The following is a 17,880-nucleotide window of genomic DNA, read 5'->3' as shown; positions in this document are numbered from 1 at the left end:
TGCCCTCTTGCATCCTGCAACGATATAACAGCTTGGATATCTCGTAGCGTTCGCACCTGGTTTGTTTCCCAAACAATTGCTTTAGGTGCATGATGATGGAATAGGCATTCATTTCCTCATGTTGCCTTTGTAATTCTGATGTCATCGATGCAAGTATGATGCATCCGGCATGATCGTCATCAGCCTTGTGCTTCTGATAAGCATCAATTTCCTCGATGGGAGCATCATCTTCAGGGACAGGGGGTATCGATGTATCAAGTACATACCCAATTTTCTCGAACTTCAAAACAATTTTGAGGTTGCGAAACTAGTCGGTGAAGTTTGAACCATTCAGTTTGTTATCGGTAAGAATGTTTTGCAGATTGGTTTTAGTCATGATTTTAAGAGTGTGTTTAAACAAAACCTGAGAGTGAGAAAGAGTAGACGTATGTCATTCATTTGCTTTAAAGTATAACAATCTAAAGTTATAGGCCTTTTAATTTATTTCAGATTGCTCCCACTATTTTGCCAAATTAACAGCCCTCCATATTAATTCGAAGAATTTCACAAATCCTTTAGTGAGCTAGGATCCTAACTCCTGAGATTTCGCCTTGAGTTTGCTCAACAAGCTAGTCTCATTTGTTAGGTAGATTCATGTAATCAATCACATCTCGAATGTGACTCCTAGGTTATTGGGTTACTAACCACATTAGTAACTAACATGTTATTCACATTAATCCCAACCATATTGCCCATTAGTTTATGAGAACATGAGTTTGCTCATCCAATTATCATAATCTAATTTAAGTATTACCCCATATTCATGAAAGAATAACTTTCGATAATTCAGGTGTTACCATAAGACCCCGAGCTTGAGTTTGCTCAACAACCCAAAGGCCCCCAGTACTGCCGGCTGAATTATAATATTAGGGAGGGGCAACCGATTTTAATAACTTGCTTATTTACTTAACTTTTTAACGAGGGATTTTATTTAAGTCTCATAATCTAACTTAGTCTTGATTTGCTTTAGCATACATCAAACATACATACATTCACATACATTGGCGTTATGGACATATCATCTAAATTATTCCGTCGAGCCAGAGACGGAATAAAAGGCCAAACCTAAGGAAATACTAACTATTACATATTTCTCTTTAGGTCCTCCGTCTTCTCCATGGCGCCTTGAAATTACATATTAATTTCTATTACTACTATAAGCAAACTTCAATTGAATTGAAGGGAATCAGATAAGAGGAGAAATTACAATAGATAGTAGAAAGGCAGGACGCGCAGGCCCTATTTCAAAAATACCAAAAGACTAAAAGAGGGTCCAAATATGTCCATAACTCTAAACATGCATAGACTCAATTAAATAAATTTAATTGGTTGATTACATAACCGACTTATGTAATATTTAGGTTAATCACATTAACTCGTCAAATTAACTTTCATCCAATTTTACTTCTAACCATTTTGTATCTTTATATTAATCCTTAGATTAATATAACCATATAAAACGTCGATTATGCATGTCCCAATTATTTTGATTTCAATTCATTTAACACTTTGATTTACAACTTGGTAAAAACAAACTTTTAAACGAATTTTTCATTCGATAATCAAAACAGAAAACTATTAATTTCCGAAACATATATATATATATATATATAAATTATATTCAAGACGATTTTAACAATTAAAATCAAGTGGGATTCGGGCCGGGGCCCGAAACTGGGCTGCTGCCGTTTGGCAGCAGCCGCGCGACAGCGGCTGGTCGCGCCGTGAGGCGCGACCCGAGCCGCTGTCGTATTTTTTTTTTTTTATAAAATATATATATATATCAGATTTTAAAACGGTTTTAAAAACGATTTTCAGAAATAGGAAAAACTACAATAGATTTCCGTTTTATCATTTAGAATTAATAAAACTAATTTTATTAACCTAGCTATAAAACTAATAGATTTTGTTATAATGATTATCAACCGAAATAATTAGGAATATACGCATAATCAATTTTAATTAACAATTAACTAAAATTTATTTATCTTTAGAATTAATTAATCAAACAATTTGTTAATTAATTCTAACCATAAATATTTATTCAATTCTATTGAAAACTTCTAAATTTTCATATATGAAATAACGGATTTAACGATGGCTCTGATACCACTGAAGGAAATTAAGGCTAAGGTATGGCAGCGGAAATATAAAATTTTTAGCCTACTTTCTTTTAACCATAGGATCTGTTAGTCGTTATTTCATATAAAGTGGGATAAGAAGGAATACCTTTCGATGAACAATCTACCGTTGTTAAAGAAGCGCCCACAAATCTTCTCCGAGATTCCAACCACAAAGTATAACACGGTGAGGTTAAGATGGAATCAACCCTTATGAGATGCAACCAAATTAGATTGCCTCTAATTAACCAACACAAGATCAAGGAGAAAAAAAGGGATGGATGAGATTAATTAATTGACGGAAGCCGTATGAATTCTTGTCCACGAACTAGGGGATGCGAATTCACTCTCTCTTACTTAATGTAGGTTTCGAAAATCACAATAAGGGGAGGGGATTAGCTTAGTCGAAATTCTCATAGGGAGGGGGTATATATAGTCGCTTGTATCTAAACCCTAGTTAGATAGGAATAGGTTACTTAATAGGAATTCCATTCGGAATAGGATTCCTAATTATTATCTTATAATATATCAAATATATTTAGGATAATAATAAATAACCTAATTGGATAATAATAGGAGTATATTAATCTAATTAAAACTCCTAAGTTAATTATCTCTTAATTAATTTAATTCACAAACCTAATCAAATTAGGATTAATGGAATTAAAATAATTCCTTATTTACTATATATAAATTTCGGCCCCCTCTATATAAATGGGCCTTACTGGGCTCAATTGGGCTTCCATCTATTAATCATATCCATCTCTCTTTTGGTTCTAAGTCTTATGTGTGATCCATTAGGTTCTTACTACTTCTGGCCGTATGCAACTATTAAATTAATTTCTTCAAGAATTATATTTAATCCTTGCATAACGGAATGATGTACTGAGTATGTTATAGGCAAGTCTGTAATCATTCCCCCAGAGTCCGTTAAGAAGACAGGTTGATTCTGTCGTTAACCCTTCCGTATTAGTTATAGTATAATTCGATCCTTTATCAACTATATCCTTGAACTGAATCTTATGACTATGGGTGATGTCAAGTCACATATAGCGAGACGTTCGTTTTACTTGTACAGGCCGAGTCAACTCAAATAGATAGGTTAAGTGAAATCTGTATTTCTACTCTTAAGCTATCACCTTGCAAGGATTTAGAGTCGAGTCTTCCACAAGCGATCCTTGGATATATCTCCCATTAATCGGGAGTGATAAATGCTCAATCCAATGTATAACTACCCTGACATTACTTCCTGTGACACCCAACCTTTGCAGTTCACACCCCAGAGTCATCTCTGTTAAGGATCGTGGGACCACAGGATCAAAGTCTCACATTCAGTAATTCAGGATGACCAATTAACATTCCTTTGAGTCTGAGGATTACTTATACCTATTAATACCAATGAGATGAACAGGTGACAAGGATGAATCTACCCATCCTGTTATCTCAAATCGGATCCCCAATCCTAATGAACGACGTTTCATCGGATCTATGTAACTGTCCAGATATCTATATATATGAAGCTTGTGAGATCAGCTTTCTGTCGGACAGAAGACATTGTTACATACAAGTCTCAACAGTGATATATCAATCCTAAACATATCACTTGACTTGGGGTGGTTTTAAGTTTATTAGTTTATTATAAAGTTTTGTCTCACTTCATGCTTGTATGAACACTTTATAATCACTTTAAACAAACTTACGGATTTCCTTTTATTAGACTTTATATAGTGCTTAAAAGGGATTGCCTTTATATAGTTATAAAACATATATCTCATTAAAACAAATGATATAAAGAACAATTCATTTACATTAAGTTTGTATCCTGCAACAATTGACTATAGGACACCAAACCCCAACAATGTTGTCATAAACTAATGGGCAATATGGTTGGGATTAATGTGAATAGCATATTAGTTACTAATGTGGTTAGTAACCCAATAACCTAGGAATCACATTAAAGATGTGATTGATTACATGAATCTACCTAACGAATGAGACTAGCTTGTTGAGCAAACTCAAGGCGAAATCTCAAGAGTTAGGATCCTCGCTCACTAAAGGATTTGTGAAATTCTTCGAATTAATATGGAGGGCTATTAATTTGGCAAAATAGTGGGAGCAATCTAAAATAAACTAAAAGGCCTATAATTTTAGATTGATATACTTTAAGCAAATGAATGACATACGTTTACTCTTTCTCACTCTCAGGTTTAATTAAACGCACTCTTAAAATCATGACTAAAACCAATCTGCAAAACATTCTTACCGATAACAAATTGAATGGTTCAAACTTCACCGACTGGTATCGCAACCTCAAAATCGTTTTGAAGTTCGATAAAATAGGGTATGTACTTAATACATTGATACCCCCTCTCCTTGCTGATGATGCTCCCATTGAGGAAATTGATGCTTACCAGAAGCACAAGGCTGATGATGATCATGCCGGATGCATCATACTTGCATCGATGACACCGGAATTACAAAGGCAACATGAGGAAATGGATGCCTATTCCATCATCATGCACCTAAAGGAATTGTTTGGGAAACAGACCAGGTGCGAACGCTACGAGATATCCAAGTTGCTATATCGTTGCAGGATGCAAGAGGGCACATCTGTCATGACACATTATGTCAAGATGATTGGCTATATTACCAAACTTTCTAGTATTGGATTTGCGATGGATAACGAATTAAGCATAGACTTAATTCTTCAATCCCTCCCAGAGAGTTATTCACAGTTCATTATGAACTATCAGATGAATGACTTGCAAACCTCTCTTAAAGAGCTTGCAAATATGCTCAAGCCAGTTGAGCCCAATATGAAGAAAGACAAAGCCATACCGGCTCTTGTCATAGAGGGATCAAAGAAGAGAAGGGAATTTTCCCAATCCTAAATATCCCAAGAAAGGTAAGAAAGCCGTGCCCAACAAAACTAAGGGAAAGGAAGTGAAGAAGCCCAAAGGAGAGTGCCACTTCTGTGGTAAAGACGGGCATTGGAAGAGAAACTGTAAAGAGTACCTGGCCTCCCTCAAGAAGGGAAATGGCGGTGCTTCAACATCTGGTATGTTTTATATTGAAATAAATACAGTTTCACAGTCTGAATCTTGGGTACTTGATACCGGATGTGGATCTCATATTTGTATAAATATGCAGGAGCTAAAACAGACTAAGGAACTAAAGAAAGGAAGCATAAACTTGCGAGTGGGAAATGGAGCAAGAGTTGCCGCCCTCGCAATTGGAGATTATGTTTTGAATTTTCCCTCTGGGCTTGTAATAGAATTAAGGAATTGTTTATACGTTCCTCAAATGTCTCGCAACATTATTTCTATTATCCGTCTTGTTGACGACGGTTTTCATATTTCAATAAAAGACAAACATTGCGATTTTTATAAAGATTCGATCTTTTATTTTTCAGGAATATCACAAAATGAGATTTATGTGTTAGATGACAAGATTTCTGTTTTCGCAATTGATACCAAAAGATATAAGCTAGATAATTCAACTTACTTGTGTCATTGTCGTTTAGGCCATATAAACAAGAGACGCATGCTAAAGCTACATTCAGATGGGCTTATAGATCCAATCGATCCCGAATCATTGGAAACATGCGAATCATGTTTAAAAGGTAAAATGACAAAGACACCCTTTAGCAATAAAGGTGAGCGTGTATCAGACACTCTAGGACTTATTCATTCAGATGTATGCGGTCCTATGTCAGTCCAAGCAAGAGGAGGATTCAGATTCTTCATAAGCTTCATAGATGACCATACCCGATATGGTTACATCTACTTGATGAAGCACAAATTAGAAGCTTTTAAGAAATTCAAATGCTTCAAGAATGAAGTAGAAAATCAATTAGGAAAGAAAATAAAGACGCTTCAATCTGATCGAGGTGGCGAATATCTTTCAGATGATTTTCAAAAATATCTAACTGAATGTGGGATATGCTCACAATGGACACCTCCCTATACACCACAACACAATGGTGTATCCGAGAGGAGAAACCGTACCCTAATAGATATGGTACGATCCATGATGAGCATGGCCTTACTTCCAAAGACGTTCTAGGGCTATGCCTTAGAAACTGCCCTCTTCACCCTAAACCGAGTACCAACTAAATCCGCTAGTTCCACACCATATGAATTGTTCGTTGGTAGGAAACCCGTGTTCTCATTCATGAGAGTATGGGGTTTTTCAGCATTTGTCAAACGCATTGCATCCGACAAACTAGATTCTAAATCTGATAAATGTTTCTTCATTGGATACCCTAAGGAAACTGTGGGATATTACTTCTATCATCCAGATGATCAGAAAGTGATAGTATCCAAACACGCAACCTTCTTGGAGAAACAGTTTCTCGAAGAAACACAAAAGGGAAGCGTGATCACAATGAGTTCCATTAGATGAGACTCCTATGCCACCTATTCGTAGATCACAATGAGTTCGTGAACTCCCAGTTAGATATGGTTTTCTAGTGGGAGATGATAATGAGGTTCTCGTGTTAGACGACGAACCCGAAAACTACGAAGAGGCTCTTACTAATCCAGATTCTAAAGCATGGCTTGAGGCCATGGATTCTGAAATGGATTCTATGTATACTAACCAAGTGTGGACTTTGGTTGATCCACCCGAAGGGATAATACCCATTGGGTGTAGGTGGATCTTCAAAAAGAAGACATACATGGATAACGTCAGAAGCAAGGAATTGATTATGACGAAACTTTCTCTCCTGTGGCTATGTCCAAATCAATCAGAATCATGCTTGCAATTGCCGCTCACTACGATTATGAGATTTGGCAAATGGATGTGAAAACAGCTTTCCTAAACGGAAACCTGCTTGAGGATGTATATATGATGCAACCTGAAGGTTTTATATCGAAGGATGCAAATAAAGTTTGCAAACTTCAAAGATCCATTTATGGACTCAAGCAAGCATCAAGAAGCTGGAATAAGCGTTTTGACGAAACCATAAAACAATTTGGTTTCGAACAAAATTGCGAAGAAGCTTGCATTTACAAGAAAGCAAGTGGGAGCTCTATAGCATTTCTCATACTATATGTGGACGATATATTATTAATGGGAAATGACATTGCTCTACTACAGTCGGTAAAAGTATGGTTATCTGGTAACTTCTCAATGAAAGACCTTGGTGAAGCAGCTTATATACTTGGTATAAAGATCTACAGAGATAGATCGAGAAGACTGCTTGGTCTTTCACAGGCTCCATACATTGAAAAGGTGCTAAATCGGTTTAGCATGCTTGAATCGAAACGAGGTAACTTACCCATGCTACATGGACTAAAGTTAAACAATCATCAATGTCCTAAAACCAATGATGACAAAAGACGCATGGTTGTAGTCCCGTACGCCAGCGTAATCGGTTCGTTTATGTATGCTATGTTATGCACTAAACCTGACGTAGCGTTCACGTTATCTGTAATGAGTCGTTACCAAGGAAATCCGGGAGACGAACATTGGATTGCCGTCAAGAACATTCTTAAGTACTTGAGAAGGACTAAAGATATGTTCCTAGTGTACGGAGAAGGTGATCTGAAAATAGAAGGATTTTCAGACGCAAGTCATCTCACAGATGAGAATGATTTTAAATCCCAATCAGGATACCTGTTTATCTTGAATGGGGGCGCGGTCAGTTGGAAGAGTTCCAAGCAGGGAAGCGTAGCTTTCTCTACGACCGAGTCAGAGTATATCGTGTTGGAAATAGGGCTAAGGTATAGCAGCGGAAATATAAAAATTTTAGCCTACTTCCTTTTAACCATAGGATCCGTTAATCGTTATTTCATATAAAGAGGAATAAGAAGAAATACCTTTCGTTGATCAATCTACCGTTGCAAACGAAGTGCCCACAACTTCAAAGGAGAGGTAAACTGTTTACCAATCTACCCCTATTCGAAAAAGACCTTCCAGACCTCCAAACGATAATCCCTTCGGTGGAAACGTGGAAGAATATGTCTAGAAGCTACTGTCCAAAAATCGCGACGATCCGACGGTTCAATCTCCGGGAATCCTCGAAATAGTGAACTGACCTGATGTAGGCGAAGAAAAACGAATTTCTCCCTTTTGATTGTTTTTCTTCTTTCGTGAACACGGTGAGGTTAAATTAGAATCAACCCTTATGAGATGTAACCAAAATAGATTACCTCTAATTAACCAACACAAGATCAAGGAGAAAGAGGGATGAATTAGATTAATCAATCGATGGAATGCCGAATGAATTCTTGTCCACGAACTTGGGGATGGGAATTCTTTTCTCTCTCTAACTAAGCAATTTCGAAAATCACTTTAGGGGAGGGTAGAGGCTTAGGTCGAAATTCACATGTAGGAGGGGTATATATATTTGCTTGTATCTAAACCCTAGTTAGATAGGAATAGGTTACTTAATAGGAATCCAATTCGGAATAGGATTTCTAATTATTATCTTACTATATATCTAATATAATTAGGATAATAATAAATAACCTAGTTAGATAATAATAGGAGTATATTAATCTAATTAAAACTCCTAACTTGATTATCTCTTAATTAATTTAATTTCACAATCCTAATCAAATTAGGATGAATGGAATAAATTAATTCCTTACTCAAATACATATAAATTTCGGCCCCTCCATGTAATTGGGCCTTACTGGGCTTAATTTTGGGCTTCCATCTATTAATCATATCCATCTCTCCTTTTGGTTCCAAGTCTTATGTGTGATCCATTAGGTCCTTACTACTTCTGGCCGTATGCAACCTATTAAATTAATTTCTTCAAGAATTATATTTAATCCCTTGCATAACGGAATGATGTACAGAGTATGTTATTGGCAAGTCCATAATCATTCCCCCAGAGTCCGTTAAGAAGACAGGTTGATTTTGCCGTTAACCCTTCCGTATTAGTTACGGTATAATACGATCCTTTATCAACTACATCCTTGAACTGAATCTTATGACTATGGGTAATGTCAAGTCATATATAGCGAGACGTTCATTTTACTTGTTATTGGCCGAGTCAACTCAAAAGATAGGTTAAGTGAAATCCGAATTTCTACTCTTAAGCTATCACCTTGCAAGGGTTTAGAGTCGAGTCTTCCACAAGCGATCCTTGGATGTATCTCCCATTCATCGGGAGTGATAAATGCTCAATCCAATGTATAACTACCCTGACATTACCTCCTGTGACACCCAACCTTTGCAGTTCACACCCCAGAGTCATCTCTGTTAAGGATCGTGGGACCACGCGATCAAAGTCTCACATTCAGTAATTCAGGATGACCAATTAACATTCCTTTGAGTCTGAGGATTAGTTATACCTATTAATACCAATGAGATGAACAGGTGACAAGGATGAATCTACCCATCCTGTTATCTCAAGTCGGATCCCCAATCCTAATAACAACGTTTCACCGGATCTATGTAACTGTCCAGATATCTATATATGTGAAGCTTGTGAGATCAGCTTTCTGTCGGACAGAAGACATTGTTACATACAAGTCTCAATAGTGATATATCAATCCTAAACATATCACTTGACTTGGGGTGGTTTTAAGTTTATTAGTTTATTATAAAGTTTTGTCTCACTTCATGCTTGTATGAACACTTTATAATCACTTTAAACAAACTTACGGATTTCCTTTTATTAGACTTTATTTAGTGCTTTAAAAGGGATTGCCTTTATATAGTTATAAAACATATATCTTATTAAAACAAATGATATAAAGAACAATTCATTTACAATAAGTTTGTATCCTGCAACAATTGTCCATGGGACACTAAACCCCAACATACTCCCACTTGGACTAAAGCCAATTGTTTCTAAAACTTATCCCAGTAGAAGTTAAATGACGATCATGTACTTTCTGGGCTAATGGCTTTGTCAACGGATCTGCAACGTTGTCCTCGGTAGGTACTCTTTCTATTCTCACATCTCCTCTAGCCACAATCTCTCTAATGATGTGGTATCGCTTTAGGTAGTGCTTGGATGCATTATGAGACCGTGGTTCCTTTGCTTGCGCAATGGCTCCATTGTTATCACAGTACAGAGTAATGGGATTGACCATGTCAGGCACCACTCCTAGTTCTGTAATGAACTTTCTAATCCAAACTGCTTCCTTTACTGCTTCCGCAGCAGCGATGTACTCTGACTCGGTCGTAGAGAAAGCTACGCTTCCCTGCTTGGAACTTTTCCAACTGACCGCGTCCCCATTCAAGATAAACAGGTATCCTGATTGGGATTTAAAATCATTCTCATCTGTGAGATGACTAGCGTCTGAAAATCCTTCAATTTTCAGATCTCCTTCTCCGTACACTAGGAACATATCTTTAGTCCTTCTCAAGTACTTAAGAATGTTCTTGACGGCAATCTAATGCTCGTCTCCCGGATTCCCTTGGTAGCGACTCGTTACAGATAACGCGAACGCTACGTCAGGTCTAGTGCATAGCATAGCATACATAATCGAACCGATCGCGCTGGCGTACGGGACAACAGCCCTGCGTCGTTTGTCATCATCAGTTTTAGGACATTGATGATTATTTAACTTTACTCCATGTACCATGGGTAAGTTACCTCATTTCGATTCAAGCATGCTAAACCGATTTAGCACCTTTTCAATGTATGTAGCCTGTGAAAGACCAAGCAGTCTACGCGATCTATCCCTGTAGATCTTTATACCAAGTATATAGGCTGCTTTACCAAGGTCTTTCATTGAGAAGTTACCGGATAACCATACTTTCACTGATTGTAATAGAGCAATGTCATTTCCCATTAACAGTATATCGTCCACATATAGTATGAGAAATGCTATAGAGCTCCCACTTGCTTTCTTGTAAATGCAAGCTTCTTCGCAATTTTGTTCGAAACCAAATTGTTTTATGGTTTCATCAAAACGCTTGTTCCAGCTTCTAGATGCTTGCTTGAGTCCATAAATGGATCTCTGAAGTTTGCAAACTTTATTTGCATCCTTTGATATGAAACCTTCAGGCTGCATCATGTATACATCCTCAAGCAGATTTCCATTTAGGAAAGCTGTTTTCACATCCATTTGCCAAATCTCATAATCAAAATGAGCGGCAATTGCAAGCATGATTCTGATTGATTTGGACATAGCAACGGGAGAGAAGGTTTCGTCATAATCAACACCTTGTTTCTGACGATATCCTTTCGCTACCAACCTAGCCTTGTAGGTGCTAACCTTTCCATCCATGTCAGTCTTCTTTTTGAAGATCCACCTGCACCCAATGGGTTTTATCCCCTCGGGTGGATCAACCAAAGTCCACACTTGGTTAGTATACATGGAATCCATTTCAGAATCCATGGCCTCAAGCCATTCTTTAGAATCTGGACTAGTAAGAGCCTCTTCGTAGTTTTCGGGTTCATCGTCTAACACGGGAACCTCGTCATCATCTCCCACTAGAAAACCATATCTAACTGGGAGTTCACGAACTCTTCGTAATCTACGAATAGGTGCCACTGGAGTCTCATCTAATGGGACTTCTTCGGGTACCTCAACCGCTTCTGTTGTTTCATCCGGTGTCTCTTCCCCTTGAACTTCATCGAGTTCAATCACGCTTCCCTTTTGCGTTTCTTCGAGAAACTCTTTCTCTAAGAAGGTTGCGTATCTGGATACTATTACTTTCTGATCATCTGGATGATAGAAGTAATACCCTATGGTCTCTTTGGGATATCCAATGAAGAAACATTTATCAGATTTAGAATCCAATTTATCGGACGCAATGCGTTTGACATATGCTGAACAACCCCATACCCTCATAAATGAGAATACGGGTTTCCTACCAACAAACAATTCATATGGTGTGGAACTGGCGGATTTAGTTGGTACTCGATTCAGGGTGAAGAGGGCAGTTTCTAAGGCATAGCCCCAGAACGTCTTTGGAAGTAAGGCCATGCTCATCATGGATCGTACCATATCTAATAGGGTACGGTTTCTCCTCTCGGATACACCATTGTGTTGTGGTGTATAGGGAGGTGTCCATTGTGAGCATATCCCACATTCAGTTAGATAATTCAGAAAATCATCAGAAAGATATTCGCCACCTCGATCAGATCGAAGTGTCTTTATTTTCTTTCCTAATTGATTTTCCACTTCATTCTTGAAGCATTTGAACTTGTCAAAAGCTTCTGATTTGTGCCTCATCAAGTAGATATAACCATAGCGAGTATGGTCATCTATGAAGCTAATGAAGTATCTGAATCCTCCTCTTGCTTGGACTGACATAGGGCCACATACATCTGAATGAATGAGTCCTAGAGTGTCTGATACACGCTCACCTTTATTGCTAAAGGGTGTCTTTGTCATTTTACCTTTTAAACATGATTCGCATGTTTCCAATGATTCAGAATCGATTGGATCTATAAGCCCATCTGAATGTAGCTTTAGCATGCGTCTCTCGTTTATATGACAATGCCACAAGTAAGTTGAATTATCTAGCTTATGTCTTTTGGTATCAATTGCGAAAACAGAAATCTAACACATAAATCCCATTTTGTGATATTCCTGAAAAATAGAAAATCCCATCTCTATAAAAATCGCAATGTTTGTTCTTTATCGAAATATAGAACATACCAGATGTTTGGAGTACCGGCTTTTCCCTTCTGGAGGGTAGCTCGGTACAAAGAACAATTTCTCTTCCAATGCCCCATGTCACCACAATAGTGGTACTTTCTTTTAGGCTTCTTCACTTCCTTTCCTTTAACTTTAGTGGGCATGGCTTTCTTACCTTTCTTGGGATGTTTAGGATCGGGAGAATTACCTTTCCACTTCTTTGATCCCTATATGACAATAGCCGGTATTGCCTTGCCTTTCTGAATATTGGGCTCAACTGACTTGAGCATATTTGCAAGCTCTTCAAGAGAGGTTTGCAAGTCATTCATCTGATAGTTCATGATGAACTATGAATAACTCTTTGGGAGGGATTGAAGAATTAAGTCTACACTTAGTTCGTTATCCATCGCGAATCCAATACTAGAAAGTTTGGTAATATAGCCAATCATCTTGACATAATGTGTCATGATTGATGTGCCCTCTTGCATCCTGCAACGATATAACCATTTGGATATCTCGTAGCGTTTGCACCTGGTTTGTTTCCCAAACAATTCCTTTAGGCGCATGATGATGGAACAGGCATAGTTGCCTTTGTAATTCCGATGTCATCGATGCAAGTATGATGCATCCGGCATGATCGTCATCAGCCTTGTGCTTCTTGTAAGCATCGATTTCCTCGATTTGGAGCATCATTATTAGGGATAGGGGGTATCGATGTATCAAATACATACCCTATTTTATCGAACTTCAAAACAATTTTGAGGTTGCGATACCAGTCGGTGAAGTTTGAACTATTCAACTTGTTATCGGTAAATGTGTTTTGCAGATTGGTGTTAGTCATGATTTTAAGAGTGTTTCATTAAACTGAGAGTGAGAAAGAGTAAACGTATGTTATTCATTTGCTTTAAAGTATAACAATCTAAAATTATAGGCCTTTTAATTTATTTCAGATTGCTCCCACTATTTTGCCAAATTAATAACCCTCCATATTAATTCGAAGAATTTCACAAATCCTTTAGTGAGCTAGGATCCTAACTCCTGAGATTTCGCCTTAACTTTAGCCAACAAACTAGTCTCATTCGTTAGGTAGATTCATTCAATCAATCACATCTCGAATGCGATTCCTAGGTTATTGGGTTACTAACCACATTAGTAACTAATATGTCATTCATATTAATCCCAACCATTTTGCCCATTAGTGTATGACAACATGAGTTTGCCCATCCAATTATCATACTCTAATTTAAGTATTACCTCATATTCATGAAAGAACGATTTTCGATAATCCAGGTGTTACCATAAGACCCCGAGCTTGACTTTGGCCAACAACCCAAAGGCCCCCAGTACTGCCGGCTGAATTATAATATTAGGGAGGGGCAACCGATTTTAATAACTTATTTATTTACTTAACTTTTTAATGAGGGATTTTTATTTAAGTCTCATAATCTAACTTAGTCTTGATTTGCTTTAGCATACATCAGACACACATTCACACATACATTGGCGTTATGGACATATCATCTAAATTATTCCGTCGAGCCAGAGACGGAATAAAAGGGCAAACCTAAGGAAATACTAACTATTACATATTTCTCTTTAGGTCCTCCGTCTTCTCCATGGCGCCTTGAAATTACATATTAATTTCTATACTACTAAAAGAAAACTTCAATTGAATTGAAGGGAATCAGATGAGAGGAGAAATTACAATAGATAGTAGAAAGGCAGGACGCGCAGGCCCTATTTCAAAAATACCAAAAGACTAAAAGAGGGTCTAAATATGTCCATAACTCCAAACATGCAAAGACTCAATTAAATAAATTTAATTGGTTGATTACATAACTGTCTTATGTAATATTTAGGTTAATCACATTAACTTATCAAATTAACTTTCATCCAATTTTACTTCTAATCGTTTTATATCTTTATATTAATTCTTAGATTAATATAACCATACAAAACATTGATTATGCATGTCCCAATTATTTTGATTTCAATTCATTTAACGCTTTGATTTACAACTTGGTAAAAACAAACTTTTAAACGAATTTTCATTCGATAATCAAAACAGAAAACTATTAATTTCCGAAACATGTATATATATTTTATATTCAAAACTAATTTTAAACATATATATATCAGATTTTCAAAACGGTTGAAAAGCGATTTTCAGAAATAGGAAAAACTACAATAGATTTCCGTTTTATCTTTAGAATCAATAAAACTAATTTTATTAATCTAACCATAAAACTAATAGATTTTGTTATAATGATTATCAACCGAAATAATTAGGAACATAAGCATAATCAGTTTTAATTAACAATTAATCAAAACTTTATTTATCTTTAGAATTAATCAATCAATACTATTTGTCAATTAATCCTAACCATAAATATTTATTCAATCCTATTAAAAACTTCTATATTTTCATATATGAAATAACGGATTTAACGATGGCTCTGATACCACTGTTGGAAATAGGGCTAAGGTATAGCAGCGAAAATATAAAAATTTTAGCCTACTTCCTTTTAACCATAGGATCCGTTAATCGTTATTTCATATAAAGAGGAATAAGAAGAAATACCTTTCGTTGATCAATCTACCGTTGCAAACGAAGTGCCCACAACTTCAAAGGAGAGGTAAACTGTTTACCAATCTGCCCCTATTCGAAACAGACCTTCCAGACCTCCCAACGACAATCCCTTCGGTGTAAACATGGAAGAATATGTCTAGAAGCTACTGTCCAAAAATCGCGACGATCCGACGGTTCAATCTCCGGGAATCCTCGAAATAGTGAACTGACCTGATGTAGGCGAAGAAAAACGAATTTCTCCCTTTTGATTGTTTTTCTTCTTTCGTGAACACGGTGAGGTTAAATTAGAATCAACCCTTATGAGATGTAACCAAAATAGATTACCTCTAATTAACCAACACAAGATCAAGGAGAAAGAGGGATGAATTAGATTAATCAATCGATGGAATGCCGAATGAATTATTGTCCACGAACTTGGGGATGAGAATTCTTTTCTCTCTCTAACTAAGCAATTTCGAAAATCACTTTAGGGGAGGGTAGAGGCTTAGGTCGAAATTCACATGTAGGAGGGGTATATATATTTGCTTGTATCTAAACCCTAGTTAGATAGGAATAGGTTACTTAATAGGAATCCAATTCGGAATAGGATTTCTAATTATTATCTTACTATATATCTAATATAATTAGGATAATAATAAATAACCTAGTTAGATAATAATAGGAGTATATTAATCTAATTAAAACTCCTAACTTGATTATCTCTTAATTAATTTAATTTCACAATCCTAATCAAATTAGGATGAATGGAATAAATTAATTCCTTACTCAAATACATATAAATTTCGGCCCCTCCATGTAATTGGGCCTTACTGGGCTTAATTTTGGGCTTCCATCTATTAATCATATCCATCTCTCCTTTTGGTTCCAAGTCTTATGTGTGATCCATTAGGTCCTTACTACTTCTGGCCGTATGCAACCTATTAAATTAATTTCTTCAAGAATTATATTTAATCCCTTGCATAACGGAATGATGTACAGAGTATGTTATTGGCAAGTCCATAATCATTCCCCCAGAGTCCGTTAAGAAGACAGGTTGATTTTGCCGTTAACCCTTCCGTATTAGTTACGGTATAATACGATCCTTTATCAACTACATCCTTGAACTGAATCTTATGACTATGGGTAATGTCAAGTCATATATAGCGAGACGTTCATTTTACTTGTTATTGGCCGAGTCAACTCAAAAGATAGGTTAAGTGAAATCCGAATTTCTACTCTTAAGCTATCACCTTGCAAGGGTTTAGAGTCGAGTCTTCCACAAGCGATCCTTGGATGTATCTCCCATTCATCGGGAGTGATAAATGCTCAATCCAATGTATAACTACCCTGACATTACCTCCTGTGACACCCAACCTTTGCAGTTCACACCCCAGAGTCATCTCTGTTAAGGATCGTGGGACCACGCGATCAAAGTCTCACATTCAGTAATTCAGGATGACCAATTAACATTCCTTTGAGTCTGAGGATTAGTTATACCTATTAATACCAATGAGATGAACAGGTGACAAGGATGAATCTACCCATCCTGTTATCTCAAGTCGGATCCCCAATCCTAATAACAACGTTTCACCGGATCTATGTAACTGTCCAGATATCTATATATGTGAAGCTTGTGAGATCAGCTTTCTGTCGGACAGAAGACATTGTTACATACAAGTCTCAATAGTGATATATCAATCCTAAACATATCACTTGACTTGGGGTGGTTTTAAGTTTATTAGTTTATTATAAAGTTTTGTCTCACTTCATGCTTGTATGAACACTTTATAATCACTTTAAACAAACTTACGGATTTCCTTTTATTAGACTTTATTTAGTGCTTTAAAAGGGATTGCCTTTATATAGTTATAAAACATATATCTTATTAAAACAAATGATATAAAGAACAATTCATTTACAATAAGTTTGTATCCTGCAACAATTGTCCATGGGACACTAAACCCCAACATACTCCCACTTGGACTAAAGCCAATTGTTTCTAAAACTTATCCCAGTAGAAGTTAAATGACGATCATGTACTTTCTGGGCTAATGGCTTTGTCAACGGATCTGCAACGTTGTCCTCGGTAGGTACTCTTTCTATTCTCACATCTCCTCTAGCCACAATCTCTCTAATGATGTGGTATCGCTTTAGGTAGTGCTTGGATGCATTATGAGACCGTGGTTCCTTTGCTTGCGCAATGGCTCCATTGTTATCACAGTACAGAGTAATGGGATTGACCATGTCAGGCACCACTCCTAGTTCTGTAATGAACTTTCTAATCCAAACTGCTTCCTTTACTGCTTCCGCAGCAGCGATGTACTCTGACTCGGTCGTAGAGAAAGCTACGCTTCCCTGCTTGGAACTTTTCCAACTGACCGCGTCCCCATTCAAGATAAACAGGTATCCTGATTGGGATTTAAAATCATTCTCATCTGTGAGATGACTAGCGTCTGAAAATCCTTCAATTTTCAGATCTCCTTCTCCGTACACTAGGAACATATCTTTAGTCCTTCTCAAGTACTTAAGAATGTTCTTGACGGCAATCTAATGCTCGTCTCCCGGATTCCCTTGGTAGCGACTCGTTACAGATAAC

The sequence above is a fragment of the Euphorbia lathyris genome, chromosome 5, assembly GCF_963576675.1.
Source record: "Euphorbia lathyris chromosome 5, ddEupLath1.1, whole genome shotgun sequence".
Classification (NCBI taxonomy): Eukaryota; Viridiplantae; Streptophyta; class Magnoliopsida; order Malpighiales; family Euphorbiaceae; genus Euphorbia; species Euphorbia lathyris.
The sequence above is the reverse complement of the archived record's forward strand: the minus strand, read 5'-3'. Positions refer to the sequence as shown.